The sequence below is a fragment of the Amblyomma americanum genome, chromosome 1 (assembly GCF_052857255.1).
Source record: "Amblyomma americanum isolate KBUSLIRL-KWMA chromosome 1, ASM5285725v1, whole genome shotgun sequence".
Lineage (NCBI taxonomy): Eukaryota > Metazoa > Arthropoda > Arachnida > Ixodida > Ixodidae > Amblyomma > Amblyomma americanum.
Window position 1 is genome coordinate 298,644,606 of NC_135497.1, and position 7,523 is coordinate 298,652,128.

The window sequence follows — 7,523 nt, forward strand, 5'->3', positions numbered from 1 at the left end:
AGACTCCATTAACTCGCACGTTGTATGATTGCTGTGACGAAATAAAATGCACACTTTCTTAATTTTCGATTTGCATTCCTGACAGTGCTCCTTCAGGCGGGAATAGCTTCGTTCCGAGAGTGACTGAAGGTGTTCGCTAAGCAGAACATTGATACATCGGCCGGTCTGTCAAATGCAGACTTTTTATACGATAGGAGAGCTCATACATCAATGAATACGCACATTCCGCACATCGTTGTCCATGCGATGCAGGACAGTGAAATGGGCGGTTTCTTCTTATGTTCTCACGGCGGTTCCTTCACATTCGGCACAGCCCCCCCCCCCCCTCCCACCTTGTGTGGCGCAAAAAACACCGCGGTCACGTGAAAACGCCCTGTGACTTTTTCAGGTTGGGAGCTGTTCGGAGCACGTATGGAATAAATGCAATTTTCTTATCTTTCCTATCCACTCTTACATTTCAGAACCCTTCTCGTACTGCCCACAATAACTGTTCGCAAGTTGCTGAAATCACTAACTTTTGAAAGCCTGTCTTCTAATCTAAGTACGTGTAACAGCACACTATTTGCTATTTAGTGATGGCATGAATTTACCAGGCTTAAACGACTGCTCGTCACCGCAGTTCTGTTCTTTACCAGTTTTGACTGCCCCGTTTGTTCTCAAAATTATCTTCTCTTTGCCTAGATTCTTTAACACTGACAAGGCTTCATAACTTCCTTTCTTTTCGGCAGAAGTTCACGATAGTTAACAATTTCACCTCCTCACCTTGTGACGTAGCATCCTGTGTGCCTCAAGGTAGTGTTCTTGGTCCTTTATTGCATCTAATATGCAATAATTATTTACCCACTGGCATATATTCTTCTCTGCGACTTTTTGCGGACGTCCATATCTACAGCGCTAAAGACGGAACCGAAGGAACACACACGTCACACAACAGAGTGCTGACTGACAACTGATTTTTATTGGACGGCAAGCAAGCTTTTATACTTGCTGGCTACTATAAATGAAAGAAAACAAAAAACATGCACGGAAGCAACTAGTACTGACGGAAATGTGGCACGTGTCGAATCTCACAATCAAGGTACTCCATTTCTTTCTGTGGCAATGCTATCGAGGGCGCGCTTATGCAAGCATCCTTCAATCATGCAATCAAATGTGCCTCCATTATTTCTCTTGTCAGAGCGCCACGGTGTTTTCATATCGCGCTGCATTCTCTGTACAGTGGATCATAGGCTTCATTATCGCTTTCTTCCATTTCTTCTGTTTTGCTGTCCTTACAGTGTTTGGCTACATGGCCTGAAGTGGCCGCACGTGCGACATTGTCATGATGCTCTTTTAATCTTTTGTTGAGACAGCGGCCCGTCTGTCCAACGTACCTCTTCTCACAGGACATGGGCACAGAATAGACGACCCCTTCTAACCGTGCCTAACAGGACACCCGCGCGGTTCAAAATTTCTGCTATTTACCTTCTTGCACATGCTAAACAGTTTCTTTGGCTCTGAGAACACGACATGAACACCTGCACGGTTTCCAATCCTTCTGATGTTGTGCCAGACCTGATGTAGGTACGGCACGACCACAACCTTTCTTTTTCTCTTTTTGCCTAATGCAGTCGCTTGTGACCGAGCTTTTAAGCTTTTTTTTTTCAGTTTTACTGCCACTGAAGTCCGAACTTCGAGTGGGTAGCCAGCCTTTGTTAGGCGATCGACTTGTATTCCAAAGCTTCGTTCCATGCAGTATTCACTACAGTTTTTTAAAACCTTATTAAATACAGAGTGAACAATGGCTCGTTTTACGAGTTTGGATTGGGCTGATGAGTATGAAGGATGGGTTTTTGAGCTCGGGGCTCGTAAGGCCAACAGACGTGGGAATGAGTGAAATGCAAAGATATATCCAAGAGCCTGATGAAATCTTGAACTGGTGTTTCATGAGTTATTGACAATGGCTCAAGGTACTCCACGAATACTGCGTTAACCTTTAAAAACAGCTGCTCAAATTCAAGGTTCTCACACTGCAAATATACAAAGTAGTCGTCTACAAATCTGAAAATTGTGCCACTTCAGAATAAGTGTGGAATTTCTGCCAGCGCTTTCCTCGAACAATTATCGTTTAACCTCAGCTCAACTTTCGCAGATAGAATCGGATGTGTACATTCAGAAAGATGGTATATGTATTGGATCATGCATAGCCCCCGTACTCAGCGATATATTCTTGACTTTGCGTGACAAAAGGTTGCAAGATCGTCTAGAAGGTTTTCCCGTGTGTCGTATTTTCAGATTTGTAGACGACTACTTTGTATTTTTACAGTGTGACAACGTAGAATTTGAACAGCTGTTTTTAAATGTTAACGCAGTATTCGTTGAGTACCTTGAGCCATTGTCATTAACTCATGATACACCAGTTCAAGATTTCATCAGGTTCTTGGATATATCTTTGCATTCCACTCATTCCCACATCTGTTGGTCTTACGAGCCCCGAGCACAAAAACTCATCCTTCCATACTCATCAGCCCATTCCAAACTCGTAAAACGAGCCATTGTTCACTCTGTTTCTAATAATGTTTTGAAAAAGTGTTGTGAACATGGCACGGAACGAAGCTTTGGAATACAAGTCGATCGCCTAACAAAGGCTGGCTACCCACCCGAAGTTCTGACTTCAGGGGCAGTAAAACTGAAAAAAAGCTTACGAGCTCTGAACACAAGCGACTGCATAAGGCAAAAAGAGAAAATAAAGGTTGTTGTCGCGCCGTACCTTCATCAGGTTTCGCACAACCTCAGAAGGATTGGAAACCTTGCAGGTGTTCATGTCGTGTTCTCAGCGCCAAATAAACTGTCAAGCATGTGCAAGAAGGTAAATAGCGGAAATTTTGAACCGCGCGGGTGTCCAGTTAGGCGCGGTGAAAATTTTGTTACCTGTCAAGAAGGAGTCGTCTATTCTGTGCCCATGTCCTGTGAGAAGAGGTACGTTGGACCGACGGGCCGCTGTCTCAACAAAAGATTAAAAGAGCATCATGACAATGTCGCACGTGTGGCCACTTCAGGCCACGTAGCTAAACACTGTAGGGACTGCAAAACAGAAGGAATGGAGAAAGTGATAATGAAGCCTGTGAACCACTGTGCAGAGAATGCAGCTTGATAGGAAAACATCATGACGCCCTGACAAGAGAAATAATGGAGGCACATATGATTGCAAGATTTCAGGATGTTTGTATAAGCGCGCCTTCAATAGCATTGTCACAGAAAGAAATGGTGTGGTTTGAGGGGGGGGGGGGGGGGAAGGTTTAAGGTCACAAAGCGACTTAGGCTATGAGGGACGCCGTAGTGAAGGGCTCCGGAAATTTCGACCACCTGGAGTTCTTTTACGTGCACTGACATCGCACAGCACACGAGTCTCTAGAATTTCGCCTCCATCGAAATTCGACTGCCGCGGCCGGGATCGATCCCGCGTCTCACGGGCCAGCATCCGAGAGCCATAACCACTGAGCCACCGCGGCGGCTGTACAAAAAGAAATGGAGCACCTTGATTGCGAGATTTTACACGTGCCAATTTTCCGCCAGCACTAGTTGCTTCCATGCATTTTTATTGTGTTTTCTTTCCTTTACGGTAGCCAGCAAGTATAAAAGCTTGCTGGCCGTCCAATAAAGATCAGTTGTCAGTCAGCGCTCTGTTGTGTGACGTGTGTGTTCTTTCCGTCCTGTCTTTAGCGCTGTAGATATGGAAGTTAGAAACCAACTCGCCCAGCATACTGTATTTTTTGCGGACGACAGCATCATTTACCGTTCGATTAATTCCACGGGTGATCGCCGTACTCTCCAAAGGGACCTGAACCTCATTTCGGACTGGTGTAATAAATGGCAAATGACGCTTAATAGACAAAATGCAATGCTGTCTCTTTCAGCCACAAGCGTACTAATTATAACTTCTCGTACGTCATAGATAGCACTATTTTGTCTCGGGCATCATCATACAAGTATTTACGTATGCATCTGACGCATAATATTTCATGAGCCAACGCGCAATCGCGCCATTTGCGCTAAAGCCTCCAGATCACTAGGGCGCAGGCGTCGGAACTTGTTGAACACTCCTAACAGCGTAAGAAAACTGTCATATCTAACAATCGTCCGGCCACAACTAGAATTTGCATCCCCTACATGATCCCCATATTAAAGCTGTCTAATCAGCGTGCTAGAATCCATCCAGAATAGAGCTGCTTGCTTGATTAGACGCAGCTACAGCCCCCACTACACCGTAACAAAGATCAAACTTGATATCGACCTCGGGCCTTCAGACATTCGCCATTCCATGTCTCTTTTATACTTATTTTATGAATATCACTGCAGCACCAGGGCGTCTGCATTTTCAGTTTTACCTCTTTAAGCGTCTTCACGCATTTAACGCCCCCTACATACTAGGTACAGCATAAGATGCACACACAGAAGAACCCAAGCTTTTAATTCATCTGCACTTCCATGTGCTATCACTCTCTGGAATAATCTTCCTGACAGTATCGCATGCATCTGCAACCATCAACCATTCCAGGATCAGCTAAATTTTATTTAGGATGGCAAACGAATACACCAATACACTTTGCAGAAACTCTGTTCATCATGTCACAAGCTAAGAATTCAACTTTGACTTTTTAATCATTCATTTGATGTAAATGAGTTTAATGAATAAAGGAAACTTTGGTAATTAGTACATTCCACTGCTGCTCATAAGGAAACATTATAATCTTCTAAAAAGTTGCAACAGCTTTGTTTAGCGTGGAGCTAAATTTGTTTAGGCAGAAGCCGTTAACAGAAGTAAGAACAAGCATTATCGTGCTATCGATAACTGTTGTTGTATCGATAATTCTAAGTATGTATCGCTGGGTTATCAGCGAAGTATTGCCCAGTGTTTTCGAGTGAATTTATGCATTGATTAGAAGCGCGTTTGTATATTCCCAACTTGCACTCTGAGAGTGTAGTCGCGTTGACGTGTAATTATGCCTCTTTTTATTAAATATAAGATCATCAGGTTAAACCATGAAAAGGTACGGTTTGGGGAGCCATCAGTTAGCGCTTTGGCAAGCTGGAATGCATTTGTCAGTCAAATCAAAGACTCCAGACGTAAATTTGGTCCACTTAGTATGTACACTATGCTCATGGACGTCTCGTAAAAAAATATTCAGAAGCATGCAAAATTCACAGTTTATTGTTTCAAAATCAGCCTTCTCGTAGTTTCTAATGTGCTCAGTTATCTTTACACTCTCTAGCTTCTGCAAATTAATGAGATTTGATTGGAGAGATATCGTTCATACCGGTAAGGTGCAGGAGCTTAAACACAAGATCCGCTCGGTACGTCAATGGAAAGTTTATAGTACTTTAAAAAGGGCCTTGAGAATAGTGTGCAAGCGTGACGTTTATCAGCCATCTTACCGTAGTAATGTCACGGGTAGAATTTGAGTAGATTATGGTTCTCAGTTTTTATGAAACCTACCTCGGCTCCCGGAGTAGTTGTCATATCCCGTTCGAGGGCCAACATGTCCTGCAATTTTTTTTTCATCTTTTTCTCGTTTCAAATGGGCGTGCAGCAATCCATAAAGGCGGCGAAAGATCAGAATTATAAGTGAGGAAAACTTCGAGAATTTGTGCGTTTTCACGAGAAAAAGGGGCAGGTGTTGTGTTTCCGTTGTTCTGCAAGATTGCAGGGGAACGCAGCATTGGCTTCATTTACTATAGGTAAGCGAACCTTGTTTGTTATGTTTTGGGTGCCTGGTCGCTAGCTTCCCCGCTCCGAAAGCGCTCGAAAATACCGTGGATAACGCCGTCTAGTCCTGTGCGAACGACGTGCGTGATGGACGAGTCCCTTTTGGCACGAAGTAATCCAAGGCGCCTCGATGAGCAATCCTCCGCGACACACTGCTGTACTGAACGCGTACGCGCCGCCAACGTGCCAATGTCTTATCCTAAACTCGTTTAAAGCCTTGGCTAAAACAGACGACCCTAAATTGAATGAAAAGAAAAACAGTCTTCCTCTTCTCAAAGTCTCGAGAGGGTTTATTTCCTTTTGAGCCACTTGTTGAGGAACCCCTGTGTGAATCATGTATCAAAGAGAAGCTATCATCCTAAGGGCGTCATCAATTTCAATTCGGCGAGAAAATTACTAGAAATATTTTCTTAAGCCACTTATTTCTATCACTTATCACTCAAGTTTTGACGCCTGAAATTGCGCTTGTAGGTGCCTTTTCGCAATAATTTTACTTGCACACGTCAGCACTTCATCAGAGCAAAACTTGAAAAGAGTGGCTGATTTATAAATTTTTTGAGAGGTATAGTCGCGCTGAGTTTGACCTGCGACGCAAGAGCAGCGTTCTGAGCATATTTCAGGACAACGCGCGCAGCCTGTGGTGCCTACAAAGGATGAATTCAGCTGGAAACTGTTTAGATGGCTTTCGTTCTCTCTGCGGCTTTTGCATGACTTGTTTTACACGGGGCCACGCATGATTTTAGAGGCTGCAAAGTGTGGTCTGGTTAACTGTCACCTTGACTTGTCGATGAAGACAGGTATTTGAACAAGCAAGCGAGCAGGAAAGCAGGAATTAAGACTAGTGAAGATTTCGAAAACAAGTAATTTTAATGGTCGAAGTTGTGCCCTCAAAATGAGGAAGGAAACTCGGTGTCTAGGATGGACGCGCAGTCAGCACTCGGCAAAATCATTAAAGCCACACCTATCGTCTGCGCACTGTTTCAGAATGAACAAAAAAAATACCACATAATCAGCGCGAACCTTCTCGGATGATCCTGACTGGCGTGCAAAATTAAGCGTTCTTGATAATACTCGGCGAAATCACGCCATATTGACACAACTAGCGTCCCTTACAAGCAGGTGGGCCCGGCCCCAACGTAGCGGCTATGTGGACTAATCTTCGGCTGCTGTTTCTCGAGAATCTTAGTTACTATTCTTGTTCTGATTACAAAAATTATAATTTCTTTGCTGTCGTACAGTCGTTCAGGCACCTGTTAAAAGCGCTGGAACCGCGCAGCTGAGAGTATAGTTCTGTTTTTATGAGTGGCCTCTAGCTCTAAGCCTGACGTTATCGTGCATGAACATTCCCATGGATCGTTTTCAACTATTCACGTCTTTAAAGGCTGTATCGGGTCCGTCAAGCAGCGGCGGTTGTCACAAGTGTACAAAAAAGCGCACCTTTCGAGAGCTTTAGACAAGTTTGCGGACGACTGTACTACCATGCCCAAACGTGATTTTTTTTCGACGTTCTCGGGTTCGAACCCGACCGCGGCGGCTGCGTTTTTATCGCTGAAAAACGCTAAGGCGCCCGTGTGCTGTGCGATGTCAGTGCACGTTAAAGATCCCCAGGTGGTCGAAATTATTCCGGAGCCCTCAACTATGGCACCTCTCTCTTCCTTTCTTTCACTCCCTCCTTTATCCCTTCCCTTACGGGGCGGTTCAGGTGTCCACTGATATATGAGACAGATACTGCGCTATTTCCCTTCCCCAAAAACCAATTATTAATATTATTAAGTTT